The sequence below is a fragment of the Cryptomeria japonica genome, chromosome 6 (genome assembly GCF_030272615.1).
Source record: "Cryptomeria japonica chromosome 6, Sugi_1.0, whole genome shotgun sequence".
Taxonomy (NCBI): Eukaryota; Viridiplantae; Streptophyta; class Pinopsida; order Cupressales; family Cupressaceae; genus Cryptomeria; species Cryptomeria japonica.
The window spans coordinates 321,075,480-321,093,601 of NC_081410.1; positions in this window are offsets into that span (position 1 = coordinate 321,075,480).

Below are 18,122 nucleotides of genomic sequence, written 5' to 3' on the forward strand. Positions count from 1 at the left end.
TGAAGAACATGGAATCAAGAGGCAATTATCTATGCCCTAGACTCCATAGCAGAATGGCCTAGTAGAGAGGAATAACCAGATTGTGGTTGAAGCAGCTAGAACCATGTTGATTCAAGGAAAGGTAGCTCACACCTTTTGGAGAGAAGTAGTGAGCACTATAGTCTACACAATGAACCGGGTACTCATCAAGAAAAGTAAGGATAAAACTCCTTATGAGTATTGGACTAGTAAGACACCTATGGTTAGCTACTTTAGAGTGTTTGGTAGCAAATGTTACATCAAGAGGAGTGAAAACCAAAGAAAATTTGATGCGAAATGTGATGAGGGAATATTCTTAGGATATTCCACCAAGAGCAAAGCTCTCAAGTGTTTTAACAATAGGACTCAGAGAATTATGGAAAGCATCAATGTAAGAGTTGATGAAACCTCTGAGAAAATTGAGGAAATTGGTAGTGAGCAAGCGGTAAGTGAATAGGTTGCAACCTTCTGGGAACCGGTTGTCAGTCAACCGAGTACCAATAATAGTATTCCTACACTGACAGATGTAGATATTGATACTGATGGAGATGAGGATGAAGAAGAAAAGCAAGAGGAATCTATCAAGACCATTCCTCGGTATGTCAAGATGAATCATGATCCTAAGTAGATCATAGGAGATAAGGATACAAGAATCCTTACAAGAAGAAAAGTAAGAGAAAACTCATGTATGATCTCTGAATTTGAGCCTAAAACATTCAAAGAGACATATAAGGATGAAGACTGGATCAAGGCAATGGAAGAGGAACTTTACCAGATAGAGAAAAATGGTACATGGTCCTTGGTACCCAAACCGGAGCACAAAAATATTATTGGTACCAAATGGGTCTTCAGAAATAAGTTGAATGAGGATGGCACATTGATTAGAAACAAAGCCAGATTGGTGTGCAAAGGATATGCCCAAGAATAAGGAGAAGACTATGAAGAAACCTTTGCTCCTGTAGCCAGATTGGAAGGAGTTCGTATGCTTCTTGCATATGCAGCTTTTAAAGGCTTCAAAGTATATCAAATGGATGTAAAATCTACATTCCTAAATGGTGTACTTGAAGAAGAGTTGTATATTAAGAAACCAGATGGGTTTTCCCTATTTGAAGACAGTGACACGGTATGTAGGCTACATAAAGCCTTATATGGGCTAAATCAAGCACCTAGAGCATGGTATGAGCGCCTACATTCCCATCTTGTGAAGATTGGATTTGAGAGAACAAGTGAAGATAGTAATATCTACTTGAAGTCTGAAGGAGATCAGATCCTGATCTGTGAGGTATTTGTTGATGACATTATCTTTGGTGGAGATGACAAGATGAGTCATGAGTTTGCAAATGAGATCAAGAAAGAGTTTGAAATTTCACTCATAGGGGAGATTAAATTCTTCATTAGACTGCAGATCTACCAGATGAAGGATGGAATCTTTATCACTCAGTCCAAGTATGTCAAAGAGGTGTTGAAGACCTTTGGCATGGAAGATAGCAAACCGGTTGGTACTCCGATGGTGACCGGTTGTAAACTATCCAAAGAGGATGACTCTGCATTGGTTGATGAGAAGGAATACCAATCAATGATTGGTAAGTTGCATTATGTAGTGCATAGTAGACCAGATATTGCACATGCAGTTGGAATTACTGCAAGGTTCTAGAAAAGTCCAAGAGAATCCCACTTGGTTGCAGTCAAGCGGATTCTTAGGTATCTAAAAGAAACTATTAACTATGGGTTATGGTATCCATACAATAATGATTTTAACCTGAAAGTGTTCATAGATGCTGATTGGGCTGGTAATGTAGATGACCGGAAGAGCACAACTAGTGGTGCATTCTTCCTTGGTGGTAGACTGGTCTCATGGATGAGTAAAAAGCAGAGTATGTTGCAGCTTTCATGAACTGTACTCAGACAATTTGGATGAAGCATGTATTGAATGGCTTTAAAGTTCTTGTATCTGAACTGGTAAGTGTATTTTGTGACAATACTAGTGCAATTAATATCTCCAAGAATCCGGTTTTCCATTCTAGAACAAAACACTTTGAGCTTAAGTATCATTTCATGAGGGAAAAGGTTTAGAACAAAGAGATTGCACTGAAGCATGTTTCTAGTAAGGAGCAGTTAGCAGACATATTCACCAAGCCTCTTCCAAAGACTACATTCATATACTTAAGAGGTGAATTAGGGGTACAACCCCTTCCAGAGGTGAAATAAAGTTATATGCTCCACATCAGTTATGTATTGCATAGTCAAATCTTTCTTCAGGATTGATGTGTGAAGGATGCTACTCCTGAGGGGGAACAACATAATGGAATAGGGAAACTTCTGCCTCCACTTTGGCATTGTTGTCAAAGGGGGAGAAGATATGAAGCGGAGAGATATCTTTGTATATTGCCATCAATGCCAAAGGGGGAGATTGTTGGCATTATGTGAACCGGTATGTGGACATAATGACATTGTATGTTGTCAATGATATCAATATGTTGAAGAGGTGTGAACCGGTATATGTGAGAATCGGTATAACACTGTGAACCAATATTTGTGCCAAAGTGAAGCGGTGTGCTTGTTCATGATGAACCAACATATAGTTATGGGAACCAGCATATGGAAGTATTGTATGACTATAGGTTCATAGTCTCAACTTTAGGGTTTCCAGTTGATGTGCTTCAAGCCTGCATGGCTCAACCGGTGACATTGTGTGATGAGTTAGCATTGTAAAGAAGAACAGATCATGTTGCCATGAAAGCCTGTGTGCGTGAAGGATCTTGCATGAGGGAGATTGTTCCTATCTACCTCAGGAATGTGTGAAGTCTGTAAAATGGTGATAACGTGTGATGGGTTATCAACCGCCATACAATCGATGGAAATGGACGATGGAGAATGTCTTGAGTTTGGATCAAGATCTGTTGCATTTAATACAGTGTGCTCAATGGTTAGGATTGAACCATTTGAATTCCTTAACCAAACAGGTTTAGGGTTTAGGGTTTATGCTACCAACCTATCTATTTTCCTATAAGGTCGATGTTGTGTCTCTTTCTGAGGTTGTTGGCAAAAGTTGTGTGTGTGTATCCAAGAGAAGGGATACATGATTCTTGCCAGACCAAAAGGAGAGAAGTGATACCTACAGAGTGTAAGTGTAAAAGGTGAAGAGGAGCTTAAGCGGATCTGCATTGGCATTGAGTGTTGTTACCAGATCATTGTAATACTTGTTGATCTCTAACCACCTCAACAGTTGGAAAATCCCTTAACAGGGTAGCCTTAACTGGCTTGCTAAAAATCCTTTAACAAGGTAATTCAAAGCTACTGAGTTCGGAATCCTTTACCTTTTGAATTCTTGAAATCCTCTAACAAGGTAACCTTTAATAGGGTTTAACCCTTAACTGGGTATTGTAGCCATCCCTTAACCAGGTGATCTCTAACAGGATCGGTTCCTACCATAACCTATTGTAATGTCTCTAACAGGACAAGGCTTCTAACAGAGTAGACTTCTAAAGAGTTCAAAAATAGCTTGTGGGTATTCATCCCCACTGTGGTTTTTCCAAGTTGGGTTTCCACGTGAAAAATATGTTTGTCATGTGTGATGCTTTTATCTTGTGACACTTTGCTATTGTCTGTCAAGCATATGATGGTTCTGTGTTTTATGCCTGCCAAAAAAACATGTTGAACTAGCTGTTATTATGATCTGATGATAGATTACCTATTTATGCATAAGGGTGAAATGGTAGTTGATGCTCTGCAAAAGGGGAAAAGGTTAGTCAATGATAAATAACACACAACACACAAGAAACCGTTAGTGTTAATCAATCAAAAACCAATCTAAACAGGCATATCAAAAGAGATATCAAAAACATGATAATATATCTAACTAAGAAGGTAAATACGATGAAACATCTCCAAATGCCTCCTAACATGCTCTTGGTTTCTTCTCCCTTGTTCCTCTCCTCTCCAAGTTCCAAAATAGTGTAGCTCTCAGCAGCTTTTTGCACTATGGATGCTTATGGAGGTTTGAGATTGAAAAATTGCTCTAAATATAAATAAAGAAGCTAATATTAAGCTATTGATACTAAAATGATCTATTTTTAACCAAAATGACAATATATGAGTTGATTATGCTAAAATGCTCTCTCAAAATGCCTATAGCTTAAATGCATACAAGTTTTCAGTATCTGGATTATGAAGAAATGAACTCTATTTATAGGAAAAATGGAGCAATGGATGGTTGAGATTGAGCAATCTCAACAAGAGTCAGGATTGAATGATTTCAAATCCATGTGAGGGCTTTCAACCCAATCCGAGGATGACATGTGTCAATGTGAGATAGGTTGAGAGGAGAGGGAATAAGCATTAAATGCTTGACATGACCTTGGGAGTTAAGGTCAAGGTTAGTTGAATGAATAAACTCTTTATTCAAAGAATAAAGCTTTTATCCAATGGATAAACTCTTGTGCAAAGGCAAAAGGGATAAACATGGTCAAAGCAATAAATTCTTGGGGAGACAAGTTGAAATAACCATAAATGGTTATGTAAGAGCCATTAATGGTCATGTAAGAGCCATTAGTGGTTTTGGAAGACTTTGGAGGTTAAATTGTTGAACACACAAAGCATTAAATACTTTTCAAAGACTTTGAAGTCTTTGAGAAGTGACTCCATGTTGGTTAAGAATGTGACAATAATTAGGGGATGGATTAGGCTAATTAGGAAGGGGTTAGAAGAATCTAGAAGGGGGTTTAAGAATGCAATTGGATTTGGTGGGTGAGGGAAAATAGAATTTTTAATTAAAATAAATTAATTAATTGCAATAAATGTGTGCAAGTTGCATTTTTTGGAGAATGCAAGTGGGGGGGATAATGATTTAAATAAATATTTAATTTAATTTATTTAAAAGAGGAATAGGGGGATTTAATTAAATAAATAGATTTTATTTATTTAATTGATTTGTGAACTTGGTTTAATGAATTAATTAAAATAAATTGAATAATTTATTTAACTAATAGGAGAATGTTTGAAGATGAATTAATTAAATATTAATTAATTATCTCATGGCTAGTGTATTTTTAATCAAATAAATAGCAAATATTCATTTAATTAAGATGGATAGATTTGTGTGACTACATTTGCCCCTCTTTGAGACGATGCGGTTTATCGCGTCGTTTCAAAGAAAGAAAAACTGGTGTGAAGAAATGCCATATAAAATGTAAATTTAGTGGGTGGTATGCCCCCTCGAGAGATGGGCTGAAATTTTTTGAAAAATCGGGCGATCTCTCGAAAAAAAATGAAAATTGATAGGGTGTTAGAAGAGAAGAAGTTAGCAATGCGGGTGAAAAATAGAAGAAATCGGGGGTAAAATGGAGAAATGAGAGGCTCGGGAAGTTTACGGGGACCACGACGGTGAGCAGGGGAAAATTACGGTGATTGCAAAGGGTTTAAATGGGGAGAAATGGGTGAAAACAGGATCGTTTGTGACCGCGACCAGTGTGAAACTATAGCTCTGATAATGACTTTTGAGAGGAGCGAGTAGCAGTCAGGATGCCAGTACTAGTAGCAGAGCACCGTCTCGAGCGAGTTCATCGGTTCCAGTGGCCAAACGACTACGGACCAGCGGTACGCAAATTTGAAATTTTAATTTTTATGCATTTTTGATACGCTTTTTGCTGAGTCCAAGTTAAGTCGGAACAATAGCGCTGAAACTATGTTTTGACGCTTTTGTCCAAAACTAGCGCTATTATGCCACAAGAGTGCTTTTAAAAATTATAGCGCTATTGTAGGCTAGTTTAGGCGCTTTTGATGGATGAGCGCTATTGAGTGCCTAATTGAGCGCTTTTGCTATGAATCAACGCTATGGTGTTGTTGTTCTAGCATTTTTGTAGTTTGAACGCTTTTGGATAGCTTATTGAGCGCTTTTGTGAGGAGTTCAGTGCTTTTGTAGGTAAGTAGCGCTTTTGTGTGCAAAATAGCGCTTTTGTTTGCAAGATAAGGTATGCCCTAGTTTGTGTGATAATCTCCTGATGGCAAAGATGGATGGATAGGGAGGCGAAGTGGGAGTTGTTTTGAACCATAGTAGCCTGATGAGACTTAGGTCATTTTTAGGATAAATGACTGTTGAAGTCTAGCTTGCCATGATTGCTTACCTATCGAGACCCGAAGATACTTGATCAAAGTATCTGTTGATAGTCTAGGTTTAAACTTAAGAAAGTTTGAAACAAAATAAATGATGATGATTGATGGATGCCCATGTGTAGGAGGATCTACACGTGTTGCAGTTACGCGAGAGACATCCGATGACATAGGGGTTGCGGGATCGGTTGACAGAGGCGGAGATCAATTGTATTGCCGCGACTAGATTATATGATGTGATGCACATGCCCGTGATTCAGATGAATCACAGATTGATGATGGCATTAACAGAGCGGTGGCACAGTGAGACGTGCACCTTTCATCTAGCACAAGGGGAGATGACAGTGACCCTGGAGGATGTGTGGCGCATCCTGCGTATTCTGATTTAGGGGGAGCTAGTCACATATGATAGATCATGGGGGACTCTAGTGGTTCAGAGGTTCTTTGATGAGGATGTTTTTATTGATGATGGCTCCATTGCTTGGGAGGAGATAGCTGCTTTATATGAGCCTTTATTAGCAATTGTGTCCGACATTATCAGAGGACTACTGTGTCCTGATAGGCGATCACATGGGCTGGCTATTGGTTAGGGGCAGGTGATCGAGATGATGATTACCGAGGGGACCCAATTTTCTTAGGGGTCGTGTGTGCTGACACACCTTTATCAGGAGTTGCATGAGGTGGTATACTGTGGGAGGGGTTCCTTAGTAGTGGGAGTGACGCTGCTACATATTTGGGCATGGGAGCACCTACTAGTGACTCGACCAGTGAGTCTTAGGTTCCGCGCAGTGGATCAACCATATATGTTTATGTATAGCGGTGTGATGAGTCAGCCCCACCTGGGGAAGTTAGAGTGGTGGCGGTGGGCATTAGATGATTTGGATGCAGTTATATGGAGACCATACCTAGAGTGTGAGCCCTGGGATGATGATGCGGAGGCACTGCCCTATGTGTTCATGACCCGATTCCTCATTGGGAGGACCTCATACCATGTAGAGAGATAGGTGTCAGGGAGAGTGATGAGGCAGTTTGGACGGCAGCAGGGACTGCCTAGTGGATCAGGGGAGTATGCTCGGGTGATACGGGAGAGATATGCATGGGGACCAGTGCTGCCATATGACCAAGCACTGGCAGAGTTTCAGACACTGCAGGTGAGACCTTGAGACATACGACCAAGGGTCATGGATGCAGGGGTATCCGATGAATACACGTAGTGCCGGGTGGCGCATCTGATTCTACGGATATCCGATCCAGCAGAGCCGATGCCCAATTTTGAGGATGAGAGGGGATGGAGAAGGAGGAGGGTAGGAGATCGAGGACCGATGGCAGGTGGAGGAGGGAGAGGAGATGGTGGAGATAGAGGAGGAGGTGGTGGAGGAGGTGGGTTGGGGAGTCGGATTCAATGGAGAGGGAGAGGTGGACTGCCACTATAGATATCATAGGGACCGTTGATGCAGGGAGGAGTTAGATTGGGTGGTAGAGGTATGGAGAGGGAGATACCGATGGATAGAGGGGAGAGAGCCACTGGAGAGGGTGATACAGGTGAGGCTGCTATGGATACAGGGGAGGGAGCCACTAGAGATCGTAGGGATCATATGATAGTACATTTGTAGACCTGTGTAGAGGATTTGGAGGCAGAGGTGGTAGCTAGAGATGTGCAGCTATTTGCATGGGAGTCAGAGCTGGTTGTAGTGCTGCAGGAGAGGGATAGTGCAGTGGAGAGATTAATAGAGCTAGAGGAGAGAGTTTGGGTTGGAGTAGGAGCATAGGGTCCTACGGGGGAGGTGATGAGGGAGATTCGGCAAGCACAGCCTGAGATAGATTACTGGCAGGGGTTATATGAGTAGGTGGTGCTAGCTAGTCAATGAACACTGAGCTATTCATAGATGCGGCAGAGTAGATCAGAGCGATCACAGAGGATGCAGAGCAGTGGGGGTGTGATTGGTCCTCTATGGAGGGATAGATTAGAGGATGCAGGAGTGAGTGGGGGTTTGATGGGGCCTCCACGGAGAGATAGATCGGATGGTGCGGGGACCAGTGGGGGAGTAGGTGGTGATGGTGGTACAACATCTGGTCAGAGTGGCATCTGAGAGAGCATTTTTGCATATATGTATTGTATCATTGTTTATTTTTGGACTGTATCTTGGATGGCTCTTGGTAGCCGATTTTGTAGACTTCATTGTACTCTGATATATGAGATGATATATATGAGGAGATCCCATATTTTGATGATATGTATTCGATATGTATGGATTTTTATGTAGGATGGTGATTGTATGTTTTTATTGCTTAGATGTATATGTATACATTGAAGAGATAATTCTTATATGCAAGTTTTTATGATGATTTTATGATGTTGGATACTGACATATGATTGCAGGTTTATATATGTATGATTTGCTTGATGCTTTGTTTGTATGTATGTAATGTCATGATGAGGATATATGCATAATGATGATTGATGAACAAGATTTTGGTGTTTCCTATTTTGATATAATGATGAGATAATGATATGCAATGATGTTAATGCAATGTTTGAAAATTATGTTATGTATGGTTATGCATCTAGATGTTTTTAAATGAATGTAATATGGATAAACAAAATGTAAAGTTCAAATGTTTATATGATAATGTCTAGGTGAATGCATATGTATAATGGACATATAAAATGATATGAACCAATGTTTTTTTGGAAACAAATGTTTTTATGATTTTAAATGCTTAAATATGATTAAGTAAAAATGATAATGTGATGGTACTACAATTTATGGTTTAATAACTACACCTTAATGCAATTAAAAAAGGATAATGAATGCAATGTAAATGAATCCTAACATGAACATAATAAGATACTTAATAATGGATGAATGAATGCACCTTTTATCTAATGAATAGATAAATGAATGTATGCAACGATAAATGATAAAGGATAATGAAATGATAATGGATAACTGACACTAAATGAATGTATAGTAAATGGTTTAATACAATCAAGGACAATTTGATCTCATGAATGAATCTAATTTATTTATGATTATGCAATGATGCAAATGATTAATGAAGACTAATGTCAATAAACTAAATGAACTATATACAATTTAATTAAAATGACATGAATGTACTTAATGCAAAATGCAACTAAATGTAATGATGATATGAGCCTGAGGAAGGCAAGGTTTTTGAGACTTTGCATGATGCATTAATGATGTATCAGAGTACTCGGTCATGATTGTATCCAAGACCAGCTTAATGTTCACATATCTGTTCATATGAACCTTGTTCATATCTGCATATAAATCATACATATGAATGAGTGAATGAATGGGTGATATGCAACGAAATGCAATATATAAACAGACGAGATGAAATGACAATCCATAGTGCTCTATTTTCATCATTGAAATTTAAAATGTTGGAAGAGAATACAAGCATCTTGACATAATGATTCAAGATGACCTGAGTATTCCTTACATGGATTTTGAAATAGCAAGTGAATACAAGTAACTTGATATAGTGGGTCAAGTTAACCAGAGTATTGCTTGCAGAACAGACAAGGATCATCTCCATTTAGGCATGACTTGGATCGTCCTCCTTGATCTTAGGCTGATCATATCCTAAGACAAGTTCATACCGTAATAAGAGATAAAACCTTTATCTAATTTGGATGAGGTAGAAGGAACCAAAGGAAGAGCATTATACCCACAAACAAATAGTATATACATAAAGAATAAAGAATATGGATCCTTGGTAATGATTCATGCTCATATGGTCAAGGTATATGCTGTAGTCAACAAGCCGTAATGATCTATGACTGCATTTTGCATAAGATCATGTAGCTTAGTGAACTTCCCACGTAGACACCATTAGTACATGCCCCAATACTTCATCGGAGTAATGCACAAATGACACCCCAACAATGCGGAAGGAACCTGATACAGATAAACAATTGAATTACTCACAAATCAACCAAGTATTTGATAGCTTAACACAATTTTTCTTGTCAAAGAAAATGTCATTTTGTCTTTGTTGTGGATAAGGAAGGATGCATCCTTATTGAAGACAGTTTGATTGTTGATGTTGATTGTTTTGGTCAACTTTGAGAAGTGATCATCGTGCGAGTATTTTGTTCAATGTTTGTTTAGTATCTGCTTGGATGAGTATGTACAATGTGTTGCCATGTTTTTGTGTGATTTTTGATGTTTTCCATTTTTTTAGGATTTTGTGATTGTTTTCCAATGTTTTTGGTTTTTTGGTGTTTTTTAATGTTTTTAGTTTTTGTGAGCCATTTTTGAATGTTTTTGGATTTTGTGAGACAGTTTTGAATGTTTGAACCCAATGAATCACAAGTAATGTAGAATCCACTTCCATCACCAAGATTAAAGGCATTGCCCCCAAGTTAGACATGACTATGAAAAAGTGGGATGCAAGACGCACAGAGTATTTTCTTTGATTGCAGATCAAATAACAAGCCATGGTTTGGATGGATGGATGTGTGTATGTAATGAATGTGATCACAACGAGCCTAAAAAGATAATGGAGCCATAGCCTTTATGAGTGGCGCTTGTTTGCTAGGTTTTCACCATCGCACTTACCCAAGGTGCCACCGAAGTGTTTGTTCACCATTTGGATGCATGATTTTTCTTTACTATTTTGATGTTTTTTATATTTTCTTCAGGACATTTATCTGAATGTTTTTGGATTGTTTTTCTGGTATGCAGGGGAGCTTGATGCTTTGTACAACTTAGGTATAAAACCATTTGAGGTGCATGTTGTTGATTGGATCTGCGAGCGGTTCTCCTTCTGAAGTAGCCAACTGATATGCCCCAGACCCAAATACAACATTGATAACATATGGACCCAGCTAGTTTGATTCAAACTTTCCCTGATGTTCTTTGTTTGGTTGGTTGCGAGGATTCTCTCAGAGAAAAAGATCACCTACTTCGAATGTACGCAGTCTAACTTGAATCCAGCTTTGTGATCCCTGCTTGGTAGGTTATCCCTTAATTCCAAAAAGTCAATGATGGCCTCATCATTTTGGAAGAAGGCAAGACATGGGGGATTTGGTTGGTTCCATTCGATGAGTTCAGGGTGGATAATGGGCATTACTTCATCGATTGGGTTAAGTGGGTTAGATGTATCAGAGAGGGTTAAGATGTTGTGGTGAAGGTCATTGATGGTACTCTCCCTGTCAGAATCAGGCATAGGATGAGACGTAGGGTCTGTGGAAGATGTTTCCAGCTCAAGAACCTAAGAGGTCTTTATCTGTTCTTCTTCGTAAATAGGGATGTCTTTGCGTGGTGGAGATAGTGATGTGTCTTCCTCATCTGAAGTATTAAGCTAGACAGAATCAAATTCCCACTCATGTGAGTTAGTCTCTGAGTCACTTTCCAGTATCCGATTACTATACCATACTGGGATGTCCTTTGAGTTAAATACTGTAGGTGTGATTGGTTGATGTACCTTTGTAGTGATCGGTGCTGTCGAAAGTTTTATGGAGATTGCTGATTTTGACATAGGAAGTACTGATGTTATTGATTCGGCTGTTTCTGTTGGAATTGTGGGTGTTGTAGATACTACTATGGGTTATGATACAATGGCTGTTGTTAATGGTGCTATTGATGTTATGGTTGCTGCGGATGGGATTACTGGTTTGATTGGTGGGATGGTTGGCATCGTAGATGGTTGTGTTGGGATTTTGAGCCTCAATGGGGCAGTTGCGATGGTGTTTGATGTTGCTTTGATAATGAAAGGTGTCCTCTTTGCAATAGGTTGACATAATGGTTTGCTAGGTTTTCCTTTGAATTTGAGTTTAGGAAAGATCTCTTTTTCAAAGCCTAGGCCTGTATTACCTTTGGGCTTTAATTCCGGCAATAGAGGTTCATGTCATCCTTGTTTGCAATATCCCAAAGCACTCTGACCATCATACCCCATTCTTTGCATAATGAGAAGACCTTTGCCATATTGATCTATGGGAAGCTTAACTCACGGTATATCAGTGGTGATGGGATCTTTATAGATCCATTCCGCTAAGTCCTCATCTTGGGTTTCTTCTTCTTGACTCTTTCCAAGGATGAAAGGCATCAAAGCACATGCTGGCATGATTAGTGGTTGCTGGAGTAACTATTGTGGTTTACCATGTGCTCTAGGAGAAGTGGGCATTTGTCCCACACAAAAGAGTTGACTCAAGTTGTATTCCCAAGGACCTTCCTTTGTTATTTTCATTTTAAGCTTTTCTTGCTTTGGTATAGTGGTGTTCGAACTGGCAAGAGAGGTGGGACTTATATATGATGTGGAGGAAATGGCTTCTCTATTATTAGGAATGGTAATCTTGGTTGATGGCTGATATTATGGCAATATGCAAAGGGATTTGCATCGCCCAGGATTGTGATCTCTACACCGTTATGTGGGAACTTGATACATTGATGGTAGGTAGATGGAATGGATTGCATGGCATGTATCCAAGGTCTTCCTAACAATAGATTGTATGCTAGAGGAAGGTCTAGAACCTGACAGATGATGTGCTTTACCACAGGGCCCACTCAGATTGGTAGTACCACAACTCCTTTGGATGAATGCTCTGCATCATCATAGGCTTTGATTGTGATTTTATTATGGGGATCCACTAATTCTATGGCATATCCCAATGCTGTGACCAACTATAATGTACAAATATTTAAGCCTGCTCCATTATTGATCAAGACTCGCTTGATCTTGTGCTGGTTGATAAAGCCTTCAATGTGTAGCAAAGTGTTATGAGGTTGCTGGAAGGAAGAGTTGTCACTTTCGGAAAAAGTGAGACAAGGTGATGACTTTAGACTTCCAACCATGGCTTGAAATTGGTCTGTATTTAGGTTTGCAGGGACTGACGCCTCTTTTAGTGCTTGATCCAAGATTGTTTTATGAGATGGCGATAGGTGCAATAGCTCTAAAATGGATATAAGTGCAAACGTTTTGTCTAATTGTTCCACAAGGTTGTACTGCTTTGGTATGGAGGTGGTGCCTTGTGGAACTGCCTTTATGGTGACCTTGCCGCGATGTGTAACAACATTGCACTCAGAACTGGGTGGATTTTTGATGATAATGGTGACAACTTGTTCACTGGCATCATATAGGTTATTTATAGTGTAATTATATGTAGCCCGCGTATAATCCGTGGTATCAGTGCCTTGCCTGGAAGTGGAAGGACCCCTTTGATCTTGTGATGGAAGTGGATTTTTGAACATCAGATGATCATTGTTTGTTGTTTTTGGGTCATGTCCTTCGATTTCAATTTCTCATTGCCTTGACTATGATCGGGTTTGGGCCATTTTGTTTACAAGCTTTTGTTGAAGTTGGGTGAAAATGATGATGAGTTTGTTAATGAAATGAAAGATTGATGGTTGGTGAAGCTTTTTTGCATATGGATCTCTAACACTTAAAGGTGGATGTGACCAAAATTATTTCTGGAATTGCTTGTTGTGTTTGATAAGGTTTGATGTGATAAGGTTTAGAGAATTTTGAGATGTGTTACAGATTTAACTACCTAGTAATGAGAGGATTCACTCATACACTAGTTTTAACCTACGTAGATATGTCTCTTAGGATGAGCTTATCCTAGATGTAGAAACAATCTAAAAAGTGATTTGGTTGTGTTTGATTCAAGCAATATCTAAAAAGAGAACTTTAGGACAAGAACCTCTTAATGTTTTGAGAGTTGGAACGGATTGATGATGAAGTGATGATATAAGTGAGATAATGGATGAAAATGTTTTTAACTTTAATAAAAGCTTTGTGTCACAAATGGAACAAACTCTACCTCTTCCCTTTTGGGTGTTGGTGGAATTTCTCGAGCTATGTTGTATGTGATACAGATGTTTGGGAAAAAGTTGGGATTAATCTTACCTCCTTGGTTTTTGTGATAACTCAAAGCTCTATATTGCATAAAAGGTTTGCAGTTTAATGACTCTGAATCAAATTCGTTTGTTTTGCCTTGAAGGTAGAGACGCATGTGACGTAGAAAAACTCTATGGGAGACAAATATTTGTCTATTTAGATAGAAGAATTTCCTCCTTTTGATCAAAGCCTTTGAGCTCAATGGTCTTCTTTTCAAGTTGATATTTTGATGACGTTTCTTCTTTTGCAAGATGTGAAGAATGGTCATAAAGTTTGATACTTTGTTGTTTGCACTTTGTTTTTGATATTTTTGTGGTTGCTTTGAAAGATGTTTGGTTGGATGAATACTTTGTTTTGGAATTGATTTTTTGATGTTTCTTTGACAAGAAAACAAAGCAAGCACACAAACACAAGAATGTTGCCTCAAAGGCACACATGAGTATGGGTCTAGATCGACCCAATCCTTGGACTTTTATATGACTCTTTCCTTTAAGTGTATTTTAAGGTGTATTTCCAAAGCCTGAAGTCGGCTCAATTTGCACTTGGTCTTGACTAAAATGAAAACACTTCAAACACTTTTTATCCCTAAGGTCAAATGGCCAGTTGTGATAAATTTAGCCCACATCTTGATATTTCTTCGACTTTGTTACTACATACCTTATGAATCCCGGCATGGCAGGTAGGGATGTGATATACTAAGTCTTGCATGAGCATAACAAATAGATGATCCCTATGATGGGGGAGTCACCACTTTTATCAAGCCACAAGTGACTTTTCAAAAAGCTATGTTTCTACTCAAGGAAATATGTATGGTGAGTATCTTGGGAGCAAAACCATCTATGCTCTTGCACTAAATTATATCGCAAATATCCTCAATCAATAGAATGGGTGGGCTACTACTTAAAGGTGTTTAGTCATGTTCGATGTTTTTGGACATAAGTTCATTCTGCAGTGACTCACTTAAGAGCCTTGTAACTAGTGGTGGGGTCCATTTGTCCTTTCGGCCAGTTACACTGTAGGAACAACTATACCCAAGGCTACAACTTTCGCTCTCACCTAATTTCTATAGTGGCTCGAAGGATTTACCGTGTGAGGTCGTTCCCAAGAGTGATGTGTCTCTTAGCAGGCCTCTCTTAAAAAGATAAAATTTTTGAGTGTCACTAACACTTTTCTCTTGCACCTAGGACCACGAAAGGCAAGGGAGAGGATAGTGTGTGTTAGAAGTAGGACCACTTGACCAACTTTTTGCACAAGTGTGCCAAGCACGAAAACACTTGTTCTTTTTAACTTGCCATTGCAATGTGATCTAACTATTTGGAGATGTTGCTCCAACATTGATGGTGTTCTTTTTAACTTCAAATGCAAAGTTTTGAGTAAACTAGAATTTTGAAAATCCTGGTCAACTGAAATTGAAGCACGTATGCATGAAGGAAAATCGCTTTGCAAAAGTTTTAAACAAGTTGATTGTGTATTTTATGTGCACCAAAAATTGAAGTGTGGATTGTAAATTCTTTAGTTTTGATGCAAGAAAATTGAAGTGTTGATTTCAAGCACCAAATAAAGTGTGTTTCTTAACTTGCAAGAAAACAAATTTTGTTTTGTTCAGTTTTAATGCACCAAAAAAAAGTGATCCTAACTGGAAAGCAAGGGAAAGTTTGTTTGTTCAATTCTTAAAACACCAAAATAAAGTTTTTGATTTTAAAGAGGTGAGTTTTTAAACCTGCACAAACAAAAACCAGTTAGTAAAATCCATATCTAAGGGGGGCTTCCACAAGCCTAAAAATTTTCACTTTTTCGGTTACAAGGTCTTTTTTTACAATGTTTTGTTACAATAGCGCTAGTTTGTGTTTGAACAGAAGCACTATTTAAAACAAACGTGCTAAAAAAAAAAAAATGACGGGGAAGGCAAAAGCGCTCAAATAGGATCAATAGCGCCAAAACAGGGTCAAAAGTGCTCAAACAATGTTAATAGTGCTAAACTTGATACAATAGTGCTATTCTAAGAACAATAGCACTATTGTAAGAACAATAGCGCTATTGTAAGAACAATAGCGCTATTGTAAGAACAATAGTGCTATTGTAAGAACAATAGTGCTATTGTAAGAACAATAGCGCTAGAACAACAAGTTTCAATAGCGCTATAACGTGATCAATAGCGCTAAAGCGCAACCTGTGTGACAATTTCAACATTCAAACATGTTATTGGTCAAAAATAAATGATTTTTTGGGTGTTTGGATTCGCGTTGGGTTCACCAAATGATGCTCTACAAAAGGGGAAAAGGTTAGTCAATGATAAATAACACACAACACACAAGAAACCGTTAGTGTTAGTTAACCAAAAACCAATCTAAATAGGCATATCAAAAGAGATATCAAAAGCATGATAAGATATCTAACTAAGAAGGTAAATACGATGAGGCATTTCCAAATGCCTCCTAACATGCTCTTAATTTCTTCTCCCTTGTTCCTCTCCTCTCCAAGTTCCAAAATAGTGTAGCTCTCAGTAGCTTTTTGCACTATGGATGCTTATGGAGGTTTGAGATTGAAAAATTGCTCTAAATGTAAATAAAGAAGTTAATATTAAGCTATTGATACTAAAATGATTTATTTTTAACCAAAATGACAATATATGAGTTGATTATGCTAAAATGCTTTCTCAAAATACCTAAAGCTTAAATGCATACAAGTTTTCAGGATCTGGATTATGAAGAAATGAGCTCTATTTATAAGAAAAATGGAGCAATGGATGGTTGAGATTGAGCAATCTCAACAAGGGTCAGGATTGAATGATTTCAAATCCATGTGAGGGCTTTCAACCCAATCTGAGGATGACATGTGTCAATGTGAGATAGGTTGAGAGGAGAGGGAATAAGCATTAAATGCTTGACATGACCTTGGGAGTTAAGGTCAAGGTTAGTTGAATGAATAAACTCTTTATTCAAAGAATAAAACTTTTATCCAATGGATAAACTCTTGTGCAAAGGCAAAAGGGATAGACATGGTCAAAGCAATAAATGCTTGGGGAGACAAGTTGAAATAACCATAAATGGTTATGTAAGAGCCATTAATGGTCATTTAAGAGCCATTAGTGGTTTTGGAAGACTTTGGAGGTTAAATTGTTGAACACACAAAGCATTAAATGCTTTTCAAAGACTTTGAAGTCTTTGAGAAGTGACTCCATGTTGCTTAGGAATGTGACAATAATTAGGGGATGGATTAGGCTAATTAGGAAGGGGTTAGAAGAATCTAGAAGGGGGTTTAGGAATGCAATTGGATTTGGTGGGTGAGGGAAAATAGGATTTTTAATTAAAATAAATAAATTTATTTCAATAAATGTGTGCAAGTTGCATTTTTAGGAGAATGCAAGTGGGGGGGGGGATAATGATTTAAATAAATGTTTAATTTAATTTATTTAAAAGAGGAATAGGGAGATTTAATTAAATAAATAGATTTTATTTATTTAATTGATTTGTAAACTTGGTTTAATGAATTAATTAAAATAAATTGAATAATTTATTTAATTAATAGGAGAATGTTTGAAGATGAATTAATTAAATATTAATTAATTATCTCATGGCTAGTGTATTTTTAATCAAATAAATACCAAATATTCATTTAATTAAGCTGGACAGATTTGTGTGACTATAGTAGTATAGTCTTGAGTTGGGTGGATAGCTAAGTGTGTAACCAGTTAATGCTTGTCTCAGACATTCTTAGCTTTACTAGTTGCACTCTATTTCAAACCGGTGTCACTGTTTGCCAGTCATTTGGAGTGTCTGCTGTCAAACCGGTTTAGGACTGTATTGTTTGTTTGTACTGATTCACCCCCCCTCTCAGTACTGGTTTGGTACTATTCGCTCATCATTGAGTTATTAGAACTAAAGTCCAAGTCTCATTCTTCTCTATCTGATCTAATTCATCTTCCATAGCCTTTAACCAATGTTTATCTTTACAAGCTTCAATAACAGATGCTGGTTCAATTTGAGAAATAAGACACACCTCTTCATTTGCTAGTATTTTTCTTGTCATAAGTCCCTTGTTCCTATCTCCAATGATTTGATATTTAGAATGATTTAATCTTACATACCTTGGTGTCTTCTGAACTTTAGGTTCACTGTTCTAAT